General features: G+C 34.4%; 1 protein-coding gene across 1 annotated transcript in view; it reads right to left on the minus strand.

Annotated features, from left to right (window-relative positions):
- Robo2 (roundabout guidance receptor 2) overlaps positions 1–15,069 on the minus strand; it is a 1,463,572-nt gene that overhangs the window by 1,137,177 nt on the left and 311,326 nt on the right. The window lies entirely within an intron of this gene.

Here is a 15,069-nt window from a genome sequence, read left to right on the forward strand (position 1 = left end):
CCTTCACCTTGTGAGTTTACAAAAGCGTGGTAAGTGCACTAATTATGCGTAAATGGATCTGAAATATTTATTAGGTATAAAATAAGTACCTCACTTTTTCTTCACAATAGTAAAGAGAAAAAACAAATTCTCAGTGCCTTTTTCCTGCACCAAAGTCCTTTCTTTAGGCACTCTCATATCCCCCTCTCCCCCTGAAGAACGCATCATGAATGTCACAAGGAAACTTTTGAAATATCAGAGAGGCTCTGCCCTGGCTCTGCTAATCACACATCCAGGGACTCATTTTTGTATTTGTTTATGCGCATCGCTATGGAAATGCAGACACTCTAGAAGTCTCTTGGCCTTTTGCAAGTATATTTACGAAAACGCTGGTGGTCTGGAAGTGTGTTTATCTTAAAAATCCAAACCTCATGACTCCACCTATGGATGACAGGGAGGTGAGCAAAGTAAACCTGGAATTTTAGTTCTGGATGATGGGAACTTTATCTCTAAAGCCTTAAGTGAATGAGCATGGGCTAGGACATTCTGGCAAATATTTCAAATCTGTTTATATTTTATTATTGTCCATATGGTCAATTATCTCTTTAATCAGTGAGCCATAACACATAAATTATATATTTATGTTTTAAAGCAATGGCTTTCAATATTATGGTGAACCACCAATTTTATTTTCAAGTATAGTAAATTAGTCTTTTCACATCATGTGCTTGGATAAAGTACTTTGCAAAGAGTTAATTGTCTCATTTTAAATAACCTACATCATTTGAACCTATTTTAGATTTAAACATACAGATAATAGAAAACATTTTACTATTAACAGGACAATGACTTTAATAGGATACTCAAACAAGTAATAATATAAGAAATATAATAACCCTCTGTGTTTAACTCCCAATCTCAGAACTTCCAAGATATTTGAAAACAGATAATATCATGCCCATTTTGCAAAGAGTATTATAAAATTTATGTCTGAGCATATTCTAAAAGTTCAGCTCATATTTCACTCTGAATTTTCTTTTTTTTTCTCCCCTCAGATCTCTCCACTTCTTGCTTAGCTGGTATCATTTGCTGTCATTAACTACATTCAAACAGATATTGGTAGAATTGACTAGCCAACTACCTTACTACTCTATACTGATAAAGATTCTAGAAATATGCTCATATACTATTTACCAACTTAATTCCTCTTAATAGAAGAGTTCATTCTCAAATCTACTAAATCTTTATTTCTTAATGATTTATTTCTCCTTATGTAGAACATAAAAATGGCAGAAAGCTAGCATAGGATCAAATCTTGTTGGCAGAGACTGTTGAACATTTCTGAAAGGTTAGGCTGAGCAGGGTTAAAACAAAAACCATTCCTTCCCGAATGGCTGATACATTTGGTCAGGTTGTGTCTTAGGAAATGACACGTTAAAGGTTTATTTCCTATTCAGTGACCCGTGGTAAGCACCAGAACATAGACTTCTCTGGTGGATAAATTGAAACAGAATTAGACCTCAACCAGTGTTGTTCATGGCAGGAGTGTCATTTTCTTCTAGACTTATCTGCTGAAGTTTGAGAATGTGCCCAAGATTTGTTCACGCTAGAAAAGAGATTAGAGAGAATGCACCCTTGAACATATATAAGCAATGGAATGAATGAGGGTAGAGACAATAACAAAAATATCAAATATATAATACAAAGATACTTTTGTTAAGAAGCATGACTTCTCAACTAAGTTCATATTTGTGGTACAACAGCATATCATGAGAGCCAAATATCTCATTTATTAGTTAATGAAATCAAACAAGTATTATCCACATCTAGTATTTTTGTAAAGTGTTACAAAGACAGCTTAGATTTCTCATTTAAGTTTCTATAGCTGTGATTGGAACTCAGTGAAGTTCTGAGCATGTGTTAATCAGTGTGGTAGGCACTCTGCTGAACTTGTCTACATCCAAACTTTCTGAGATAGCTCTTAGGTCAAGAAATTCATTCTCTAGGAAAATACCAAATACGATAGTGCTATCACAATCTCTATGTGACACATATTGCACTTTCAAATTCATAAGAGCTATGTAAAGTGAGTCTGCTACTATTCACCTTCATGGATGTTTCTTTGTGCATTATGCCATGAGTGGTAAAGCCAGGATTCAGATGAACTAGGTATTATGGATTCAGATTTCATTATTCTGCATCACTTTGTTATTTTCTGCTACAGGAGTCAAGGAAAAACAGATAGGAACCATTGTGTGCGAGAGTGCCAAGCAGTGTATGTCAGTAACTATGAACTAATGACTCCTATAGGTCATGGTAGCATGGAGATCCACAATTGGGAAAAATTATTAGAGATCATCCCACTTAGAAAAAAATATAGAAAAAGAATATTCCCCTTATTACCTGTTCCTGTAATGAGAAAACTGAAAATTGCTGTGATACAACATAATAAATATAGTGTTGGTCTTCCAGCAAGTTAAGAAGACTATAAAGAAAAATAGATATAAAAGAATAATCTATGTGCATTGAAGGGCCAGAGGACATCTTAGATTAAATGATACATGGGACAGTGAAGGTGATTTTTTGACTACAAAATGTCATTAGAATTTATTTTGAAAAGAATTTAGGCCAGATTAAAAAAAGAAGCCAATTCAGGTTGAGAGATCTTATCAGGATCCTGAAGGTGCAAGCTTGCCTCCTTCTAAGATCTGCCAGGACATCAGTGTGCCTGGAATAGTGAACATATGGTGAATAGCAGATGACGAAGCAATGGTAGGCAAAGGGTAGCTTCGAATATACTAGTTCCTAAGGTTCTTACATAGTAGGCTCAATGACATCTCAAAAATGTATTTTAATTCTTCATATATTTGCCATAATTTCTTTAAATAAAAATAAGAACTTTTTGATTACTTGTTATCTGTTTTTGTCTACTACAAATACAAATAATTTGTAGGTTCAATAAGAGGGACAGCCTTTGATATTTGCACAAGTTAGTTAATATGTGATAATTTTATTTTCAAGGTCAAGCAGAAGTAATGCAGGGGTGGCATTTAATAAATGCATATTTCACAATGAGTTCAGGCAAGAAACTTATTCTGCTAACTGAAATATTGGTATAACTCAACAGAAAATGAACCATTTCTTTTTGTTATAGCAGAAAATTTTCCAAAAAAAATCTATTTTTTTATTCTCAGTGAATTTCTAGAGTGAGCACCTTTGGATCTCTCTGATGATTTAAGTTACTTCAGTAACTGAGCATCACTGGATTACACATCATGTCAGATCCTCATAGATTGTATCCACAGCATACAAAGAGGGTGAATCTTGACATAAGGCTGGCTATACTAGAATACCTCTCAATAGAGCTCTTACTATTATATTGTAATAGTATTTTCCTGTTTGTTTGATTGATTGATTTTTAATTAAAATGTAATATATCATTTCCCTTTTTCCCTTCCTCATCCTAACCACTGCTATGTATCCAACTTGTCCTCTCTTGAAACTATGACCTCTCTCTTTTTCTTTCGTTGTTAATGTTGCACACACACACACACACACACACACACACACACACACACTATACAGTCTGTTTAGTGTAACTCGTGTGTATGATTTTGGAGACAAGCACATGACATTAGAGAACCAATAAGGAGCTCATCCCAGGGGTGAGCACATTTAGGATCTCAAGAACAGGAGCATCTAGTTATCTGTAATTTCATTTCATAATATGCTCTTAAAGGGAAAAAAATGTTGGCTGTGGAGAGTGAATCTGTATTCCATATATATATATATATATATATATATATATATATATATATATACATATAAATTTTATATTATAAAATTTTATATTTTATATTATAAAATATAAAAAATTATATTTATAAAATATATATTTATATATATGAACACAGACACACATATATGTGTGTGTTATGTGTCTATCTATATATATATATATACACATACATGCATGTATATATAGTTTATAAGTATATTATTTATATATTTATATGTACATATTTTATATATACATATATTATCATCTACTGTGTTACATACAATAAACTAAATAAAATCACATGTGTGCTAAATAAATGCAAGAGGAGATGTCATGATCATGAAAGTATGGACAGAAGTCACAGGAGGATTTGAGGTGGAGGAAGAGGGATGGAGGTGTCACAAATATAAAACTCAAAAGAAATCTTAAAAGATACAGTTGAGAAAGGCAGCTTTGTATTTTGTACTATAAATATCTTAATTTTAAAGAGTGGTTGAAATTGGGAGTGTGCCAGTGATAATCACTTGGGAAAATACTTAAACTCCACTATGTAGTTTCGATTTAGTAAGTTGTATGGAATACCAGGGAAAATGCATTGTAGAATAGTTTCTTCATGTGGCTTGGAATGTGCTCCTCTTCTTGAGATCCTAAATGTGCTCAAACTCTATAGAGATCTGCAGCTCTGTTGGGAGAAAGGGCTCAAGCATTCTTGCTTTGCCAAATAGCACCCATTTTCTTATCTTTATAAACACATTGCACAAATAAGACTGATTCATGTTGAGTTTTTAAAAAATGAGTGGCATTTAATATATTGGGAGATGTGTGGGGAAAAAAGGAAATATTTCAGGCCTATATTAACGTATTGGTATCCTAGGTTGAAAATGATTACTTGCTATTCTTTAAAAGCCAGAATATGAAACCTGGAGAAATGTTCAACTGAGTTTCTAAAGAATCAGCCTTAAAATGTAATCACACATGTCTGAAAATATATAAAATATAATTTTCTCCATCACAGATATTTTCTCAAGTTTATGTAACATTCGTTCATAGAGCAGGAAGGTACTAAATTTTTGACATGGTCTGTTGCCTACAGTACATCAATTACATAAAATGTTTGCTATTTAAGGAGATATCAATGGGGTGTTTATTAAATAACTAATGTTTCTTTTAGTTTTCTAGTAAGTGTATGCTACCTGCACATGAGCTTAGTAAGAAGGTAAAAAAATCTTAAGTCTTTTTAGCTACATAGTATAGACTTTAAATTATGGTTTTGTAGAGTCCCATGGGGAAATTTGCAGACTATGTATTAATGCCTGCAGTTGAAATCTCCTTGGGGTTGTCTCCAGAGTGTTCTTTAAAGCCCTGGGGATACAATCATGTTGGTTCTATTTCTAGTTAAATGGAAACTCTTATAAGAAAATATGTCTCTGTATTGGCAGCATTGAAGATACAATTGTTACAGAAATAGCTGGGATTTTTTGTTTTGTTTTTATTTGTTTGTTTGTTTTGCAAAAAGGAAAGACATAGGATTTGTGAATATGTGGAATGTTAAGTCAGATCCCTTTACAAAGTCTATAACTGTTCCCTAATTTATTTCTATACTCAATTAGAAATTATAGTTCAGATTATTAAAATTTTATACTATATATAGCTGCATATGGATATACAAATGCATAGTAAATATCCACAAATATATGTATTCATCATTAAATACAGAATTGTATATACTCCATAAATAGTTACATTGTATCATATAAAAGAACATAAAGTACTATTGCTTGTCTTAAAAGTAAATGTTGATAAGAAAATAAAATTTTAAATGAGATATCTCTGTTCTAGCCTAGTATTTAGATTACTGAAATTACTTTTTTGTTCTAGCCTAAGGTCAGATTCCTACCTGAAGCCCATTTCCTTGTCCTTGGCCAATGTCATATTCCGGCCAAGCAGCCAATTTTCTTGTCCTTGGCCCATGTCAGATTCTTGCCAAGCACACCCAAAAGCTTTCTGCTTTTCCCCATTTTTTGTTTCATAACAAGACTGATCTTGTCATAGGTTGTTCTGACAAGAACGCTTTCCTTACCTGTCATGGAATATGCATTATCAAAGGCAATGCACTTCTGTCTTAGTTGGGTAAGGCACTGTGCAGAATCTTACCTGTCCTTTGCTTGCCAGCCTATTAATTAAATAACTCTATCTGGGCTCAATTTTCAGTTTCAAGCTATTTCAGGCAGGAATCTAACTCTTAGGCTAGAACAAGGAAGTAAGCTTCAGACATGAAAATGACGTTGGGCTAGGACAGAGAAGTAGGCTCAGATATTTTGGTCATCCTGATAAGCCCTTAGAAACAATGATCACAGGAGTGTTCACAGAACTTTGTTTATAGCCTTGCTTGTTCTTGACTATTTGTGTTTATATTTTTGCTTGTTTCTTGACTTTTGCATCTATTGTATTGCTAATTACTCAACCTAAATTTGACCTTAATACTTTCATGTAATTAAAATGATATAAAAGCAAAAAGGAGGAGAGGGGATGGGGTAGGGGGTTTTTAGAGAGGGGAAATGGAGAAAGCAGATAACATGTGAAATGTAAATATATAAAATATCCAATAAAAAAGAAGCACAATGAAAAAAATGAGAGATCTCGTATCTTTCTGGTTTTTTTCCCCCACAAAGAATTGCCTTCATACAGAAAACTAGCCAGTATAACCCAGATGTCTTCTTTGTCCATAGGCAAAAACCATTTTAGCAAGAAGAATGATAAAACTTTTAAAAAGAAAAACAGAGATACCAACTTTTGTCTTTTAAACTGGTTTCAAACTTTAGCATGTATCACTGTTATTACCAGTCACATTTTTTGTTTCATGGCCAAAACCATGAAACAAAATGTAATTACAAAGTGAATGCTTCATATTGGTCAGCCATGAGACTAGCCCAAATGCTTTTGTTTCACTCATTTAGACAAAAAAAAAATATATAAGTTTTGAAGAAAGAGCTTTAGAATGCTGCAATAGATCACTGGCAGATACCAATGGGGAAGACTATACTTTAGTAACTTTTTTTTTGTATTCAGAGTAGTTCATCATATCTTAGGGTTGTGAATACCAAATTTAATGAGATGTTTCCTTTGGGAAACTATAATATAAGGCCATAGAATCTGAGTCCAGTAATGATTAACAACAAAACAGAAAAGCAAGGAAGAAATGAAGAAATGAAGAAAGAAATAAAGAAATAAAGAAAGAAAGAAAGAAAGGAAGTAAGGAAGAAAGAAAGAAAGAAAGAAAGAAAGAAAGAAAGAAAGGAAGGAAGGAAGAAAGGAAGAAAGGAAGAAAGGGAGGAAAGAAGGAAATAATTTAAGTCACAACCCAAAGGGAGCAAGTGTTTCTTACCATTGAGTCCTTGGATTTCATTGTGCCATTCATTATTTTTCCAGAAAGAAAATACATTCTCCTGAAATGCTGTTTATTGTCTTTATTTGAACCATTCAGTTGGCTCTCACTCTTGAAGATGATGCTAAACAAACATTTGTTAACTCAAGACAATTCTTCAAAAACCAGGAAATAGTGACTTTCTCCCTTTAGTCTCAGCATTAAGTTTACCTTGCAGCTAAAAACCTACATTCCTGTAAGTTTAACTTTCACATTGACTATCACCTGGATAGTTTCCTGCCTTTGAATTTCTGGATACTATTGTTTGATAGCATCAACCATAACAACTAAAACATTATTTATTCATTCAAAATCACAAAACTGGAGTTATTTTTTCTCTCGTCATAATCCAAACTAAACAAACAAGGCAGAAATGGTCTAACAGCTGTTCACAATATCCCTACACTTTTTACATCCACCGGACTTTGTTTTCACTGTAGTCAATGGAGATTATTTCATGACAGAAGACTGTCTCACAGTTATTCACATGTTCATGTCCTGTGTCCTCTAGTAATAAGTCTAGTAACAAGAACAGAGTTGCCTTGCTTCATTTTCTTTTCTATTGGATGTCAATCTTAGGTGACTATGGGGACCATTCGTTACCCTCTGAAACTTCTATGAAGATGCTATTTATTTGCTTTTATATTAAGTTAGTTAAGCTTCTTTAGAACAATCTGAACCTAATATTTTAAGTTACTATGTATAATAGAATAATTTATACATACATTGATGCATTAACATATATATGTGTATAAATGAGCACTAATTCTTATGTAGGGGAATTTGTTAATTAATCTCTCTTAATAACCAAATAGCTTCCAATTAGTCAAGTCTTTGGTTAATTGATGATTCACCAGATGAGGAGTGATATGAGTCCTGGTACATCCTCCCTAACTACTTACTATTCCTTCCAGGAGACATGATCAATATATTCTCAAAGAGAAGAAGAGCAGACTAGAACCTGCTTCCATGGAAGTTGAATATTATTAGCCCTAGGCTGGATATCCATTTTTGGATATATATATATATATATATATATATATATATATATATATATTCAAATGTAACTTTTCTTTGACATAGAAGCATCCGATGAGTATGAGAACAGTGGGAATCTTTGAGAATGGGGTTGGAAGGATTAACAATGTAAAAACCAGAAGCTCCCTCAGACTATGGTTCCAGTTTGAAAAGATTTGTTTTGATTTTTTCCCTTTTATTGATGAAATGTTGAGGTTTCTATTTTAAAAATATGTATAGTAGTTGTAAAATTCAAGATGGCAGGTAAAACTTTGCTGCGACAGACTTGCAAAATCAAATTCACCCCTTATAAAAGAATAGTTACCTTTTTACTTCTTTTCTTTTCACTTATATATCCGTGTATATAGCTATGTGGTACCCTGTGAGTTCTAGAGATCCAGTTGAGGTCCAAATTATCAGAAGGCAGTTTATCTCCTTAGGTATCTCATCTACCTGCTTAATTATGGATTTCTTATAAATATTGACAGCCAAACATTCTAGGAAAAAACCCCTATCGCAAGCTGGCGATTCCCTTTTGTTCCATCTGGTAGGATGAGTCACTGAGTGTTTCTCTTAGGTAATTTGCAAGATCTAAAAGTCTGACCTTGTGTCAGTAGCTCCATCTGTGCCTGTCTGAGTCTCACTTAGCAAGTCCCAGCTGCTTCACGTGGATGTGGAGAAGGCAGATTTTAAGACTATACACGGATGCCTATTTCTAGCCGATATATTTTCATGTATGGACTTCCATTCAGCATTTGCACATGGATACAAAGGCAGTTTTCTGACCTTCATCTTGCCATCCTCTGCCAATCTCAATGTACTTCTGTTATTACATTATCTTATCTTACATAAAGAAGCTCATTGCGGTGAAACTATTCTGAGCGTATTAGATCTGTAAAAGCAGAGAATTTTCACAGACTGGCAGCAAAAGAGGGAGAGGCAGGGAGAGTCAGAGGGACTGAATGGTGTTCGATGGAATGTAACTCTCTCTGAGACTGGGAGGAGAATGGAGAATGACCAGGAGCAGGTGCCTCTATTAAAATCCACAGGGAGAAAAAAAAACAATCTCAGTATATATCCAAGTGAACCTGCACTGCCAACAAACTGAATGTCTCTGGAAATAGATTCTTTCCCTTAAGCTATAGAGAAGAAGCCACATCCCGTGAGGACTTCATTAGAGCCGCTGTGAAACACTCAGGTGAAAGCCCAGTAGCCCACATGAACTTCTGACCCAAAGAACTATGAGCAACTGTGCTTGAAGCAATTTGTCATGTAGGACAACTTACAAAGATAGCTAACAGGAATGTTCTGTCCTATCAGCTAATGTCTTAACAGATATTTCTTTTGATTTAATAACAATATAATCTATGTGTTCAAATTAAAAATTAGAGTAATTTTATATAATTTCAAGTATGCAGGTGAAGTCCATCTGAAAGCCACATTAACCTTTCTTCTGTAACACATATGATATCTATCTGCTTCTTCTTTCATCTATTACTCCCATCCTGTTCTGAGTTGCTAACATCTCTCAGCTTCAAATATGAGCATAACTGACAGGTAGCACTTCCAGGCCACAGATTTTAATAGTCCAATAGGCAAAGTATTTTAGAAAGTTCAGTTTATACTATGCTTTCTCAAACTAGTGCATAACTTGCAAATGTAACTCAGAAAGAAGATCTCTGGTCCACAACCTGGTAGGCTTTACGTGGTCTGACTTCGTTACTCTATAATATTCTATTTGTGCCTTGCTTACTAGCTGCCTTCATATTACAATTACTTGAATGCCTAACAGTGTTAAAATGCCTTAGCAGTGACCTAATCAGATCCTCCATTCTCTTTCAGAGTTTGCAGTTTTCACTTCACAAATAAAGCCTACCAACATTAGCCATATTCTTGTTCCTACTCCACGTTGACTCTTGCCATTTCATATTACCCCTATCTTGGATAGATTTCTTTTGTCATTTTTTTCTATCCTACATATTAATTTTAATCTATTAAAAACTGTTTTATTGTGTGTTTTTCATATGTTTCTCATTTCTTCTTCAGTTGAAAGATAGCTCCTCATGGACTGGGAGTTTTGTTAGTTCAGCTCACCCTTGAATATTATTAAAAGGCCCTCAGCATTTTTGTAGAATGAACTTGGTGTTTAACAAATGAATGAAAATAAGTAAAAGGAATTTATTTTTTAAGTCTTAAGTTTTAATTTTATTTCTCATTATTTTATACTACAAGGTTTTTTTTTGTATAGGTATGTATTATGGTTTCTAATTTTTATGGGATTTCTGAACCTGCAAATGAATTAATCTCTGCTTCGATGTTTGTGTCTTTCAATGTGCTTTTTCTTGAGCTGTTTTCCTTCTGTGTGTTTGTTTTTGTTCTATTCCAATGTGTTTTTCTTTTCTTTTATTTTACTTTATTATATCTTAGAAAGCTGTTTATTTTCTAGTGAGAATCAGAAAAGGGGGTGAATCCTGGATGGGAGGGGAAGTAACAGATGATGGGAGGAATAGGAAGAGTGAAAACTATAATCAGAATATATTATATGAAAAATAATTTTATTTAAAAAAACAAAATAAATCAATATTTTAAGTGAATAAAATATAGGCACAGGTACATTGGTTTCCAGAAAAATCTACATAAGAATTGGTGCCTTAGGTTACATTGAAGAGGTGTGATTAAAGAGAAAGTGTAAATAATAAGTTGGGGCAATCACAAATCTATCCAGCAAAAACCCTGAGATAATGGGATCAATCTCTCTCCCTCTCTCTGAGAATGTTCATGGCAGATATGGAAAGAACCTGGAATCCTAACTCTTCTGGGAGGATCAAAGTGTGATATCTGAAACTAGTCAGTCTCATTTTTTTATATGAATGGAGATAGGTGTATGTTATAGCAATGAAAGTATCTCTGAGGTTAACTGAAGTAACAGATCAAAAGTAACTAGGAGATTCCAGGCATTTTAGGACACCTAGGTTCCTCCAATTCTGTGTGTTCTTTGTGTTCTGCTAACAGAAAAGTTTGTAAGGGATTAAAGTTACAGATAATTCTCTCTGATATTGGGCATTCATTCTATATCTTTAGGGAAATTTACCCAAAGGTCTCACATATTATTTTGATCCCAGAATAAGTTTTAGAATTAGGTTTTAGATACATGATACATTCTAAATGAGAGACCTCATTTAGAATCCTCAACCTCCATGCACCTCTTCCTCCTTCCTCCCTTCCTTCTATCCCCTTTATCTATTTCTTTACATTCTCCCTCTTTGCTCCCTCCCCTTATTCTCTCCTCCAAACTTTCTTTCAGGGTCTCCCTATGTAGCCTGTCTTTTCTTGATGGTGTAATCGCCTTTGATCTTCTTGCAACTGCATCAATATTCATGTAATAGGAAGGACCCCTCCATCTAGCTGAAACCATTCTTTTAGTGTGAAAGTTTAAGGAACCTGATCTGTATCAGGTCGAACTGTAAAGCACATGCTGTATTTGATCTTCATCGACTTCTTTTCCTCTCCAATTTACTTTCTACCTCCCACTGGTATGACCCAATATAACCCATCTTTCCGACTTACAAAAATTAGAACAGAAAATTGTTCATTATAGTTCGAGAGGCAATCAAGGTTCTTAGGAAATAACTCCAAGTCTATAGCTCTTCTGTGATGGTACAGATTAGAAACAACTGTATTATTTTAGGGATTGTATTTTATGTTTCATGATTGTAACTGATAAATAATTTCTAGAATCACCTAAATTCTCTGATGGCATCCATTAAAAGCTAGCATTTAAATATAGCCCATACAGCATCTCAACATCTCCTCTGTGGGGAAAGACAGCTAATCATTGCATCTTTTACCTGCTCTGTCCGATGACGCTGATTCTTTTTTAAAAATAATTTACATCACTCTAAAAGACACTAGAGAGACTGTTTAAAACACCTCTTCTCCATTAAACATATGCCTTCACTTATTTGTGCTTTTCTCAGAAGATTCCCAAGGGTACTAACATATTTAATATTTGTTTGAAGTGTGTTATTTTTTAAGAAAAAAAAAAGCTGCCTTCTCTTTCAAGAACTTTGATCTTAATTTTTTCTAGATATGCTTCCTAAAGCTGCAAAATATAAACATAATTTTCTTCCTTGAAAAAGATAATTAGGCACTAGTTTAATAGAAAGTATTTAAGTGTAAACATACAGTAAACATGTCCTAAAGTGTATTTCTAGACATGAGAAGCTTGGCTAATGGAAAAACATACAATGAGGAAATTCTCCATGATGATAATTACTATCTAAGTAGTTCAGAAATGTCTGACTTTTGACACCTGAAGTGAGGAGGGCACTTAGTATTCCTAGCACAACTTGACAGAATAAAAAGCAGCAAGAGGCATTTCTAAAGCAGGACTCCTGATGGACAGACTCTTCAAATAAGTCCATTAATGACTCCTTTCATAGAACACAAAATATCTTCAGACAAACTCTCTGCAGGCCCAAAGTCCATGGAGTATATGTTGCTTCATGGTTGTATGAAACTTTGAGTCCTTTTTAGCATTAGCAAGAATGGAATACTGGTGGACACACACCCCATCTCACATAATACCATAGGACAAAAATGCCACGGGGTAGAGTGGTTTTTTTATTGCTCTGACTAGAAGAAAGGGGTGATATGCCTTGATATGCAGGACAGATATCCATATCGATATTTAATTTAGATATCTCTGATATTACAGAATATATATATATATATATATATATGTGTGTGTGTGTGTGTGTGTGTGTGTGTGTGTGTGTGTATATGTCTTCCTTCTTTGATATACTCCTTTTTTATGAAGCAGGTTTGCTTATATAGATAAATAACAATGTGATGATTGTTTCCTGAGATGTCTATTAATTCATTAGGCATTGACACTAACTTACCTTAAGCTACATTTTGGTGGAGAATTGCCAAAGTAGGAGTTAAACAGCAGCCTCATGTAAACCACTAAAATGTTCTACTGACTGAGATATACTCTATCCATTAAAATTACCTTAAGCCTTTCCTCTTTCCTAGAACTTATATTCTGTCAAGTGATACACCCACTAGCTTTAGGAACTAAATTAATAAACAGACTTCTAAGTAAATGTCTGGAAGTTAGGCAAGAACATCAGATGTAGCTTCTAAGGGAAGAGAGCCTATTCAAATTGGTAATTTAATTGTTAATTGGTTACAGAAGTATTCTAGCATTCCTCCTAGGGAAACACCTATACAACTCTTCTCTAAACAACAAAAATAACAACAACAACAAAAAAAACAAATAACAAACAACCCCAAGTAACAATAAAAAACAAAACACAAAAATAACAACGAAAACAACAACAACAATAACAAAACCACCTCCAAAGCAAACTGGAAAAGCAAGCGGTGGAGTATCCAAGATGCTTCCAAAAAAAAAAAAAAGAAAAATCACTTGTACAAAATACCCAAGGGAGAAGACAAGAAATTTGATGAAGTTAGTTCTGAGCACTGTGGTTCTAATGTATTTATCAATGACCCTGACAGACTTGCTCTGGGACAGTAGAATTCTTATTTGTATCAGTGGGCGAAGGGCAGAGGAGAGGCTTGAGGGAAGCCAGAGATGTGGTATATTAGATCCAGTGGCTGACATAACCACAGGTACAAATGTGGAGCTCTAAAATCACCCAGGGCATTTTCTCACAGTATTGAAGCCAGAAACCTGGTGTGCAGGGCACAATAGGTCAGGACAGGCTCCTTCTGGAGGCTCCAGGGAAAAATCCTTTGCCTCTTCCAGCTTCTGTGGTTGTTGGTATGGCTTGGCCTCATACCTCTCTAAACCACACTGATTGTTGCATTGCTTTGTATAGTGTGAGCCTTTGTCACTCAGAATGTCTCCTCAGACATTAGTCATTGGATTTAGAGCCTGCATGGTAATTGTAGATGGCCTAATTCTATCAGTTCCAAAGTATTTATAGTTTTGAGTTATTAAATAGTACTGAGATTCCTGAAACTTGAGGAGGATTAATTTTGGACAACAATAACATATGCTTTAGGTTATCAATGATACATATTTGTACTATAATTGCCTGTTACTCTGATTCTCTCTCTCTCTCTCTCTCTCTCTCTCTCTCTCTCTCTCTCTCTCTCTGTGTGTGTGTGTATGTGTGTGTTTGTGTATCAGTGTGTCTGTGTAAATGTAAAGGGAGTATGGGAATTAAGTAATACATTTAAACTCTTTTTTATATAATTTTTGTTTTGTATGTTGTTATGCTATATGTATTTGAACATGTGTGTGCTACAACAGACATGTGGAACTCAAAGGACAACACCTAGGTGTTGTTTTTCTCATCCGAATGTGAGCCTGGGAGATCAAAATTAGGTTGGCAGGCCCAGTGGCAAGCACTTTTTCTCGCTGAGATATCTCTCACTCCTAGCATGCATTTTTCAAAGACCTTCCTAATCTGTTACAATTTCTCTGTTTCTAATTTTGATCTTGTTTGAAAATCACTAAATTTTACTAATGAAGAGATTCTGTTGTTATATAATCTCAACATGATGTTTCCTTTCCTAATAAGTAACAATGATAATTGCCTCAAGGATACATTAGCAATAAAGGTCATGGTGTAAGGGCAGCAAATCAGAATACAAATAGAGACAATGTCTATTAACTGTACTGTCCCTTTTTATTCCCTAAAGTTGTTTAAAAAGACACACTTCAAAACACTTGAGGCCTCAGGGATTGGGGAGGTTGAGTGGGGTGGGTTGGGGGTGTGGGAACATCCTCTTGGAGACACAGGAGAAGGAATGGTTGAGGAACAGAGGGCAGACCAGGAGGGAGATGATGATTAGACTGTAAAAATAAATTAAGTAATAATAATAATAATAA

Source organism: Arvicanthis niloticus, chromosome 12 (assembly GCF_011762505.2).
Source record: "Arvicanthis niloticus isolate mArvNil1 chromosome 12, mArvNil1.pat.X, whole genome shotgun sequence".
NCBI classification, from domain to species: Eukaryota; Metazoa; Chordata; class Mammalia; order Rodentia; family Muridae; genus Arvicanthis; species Arvicanthis niloticus.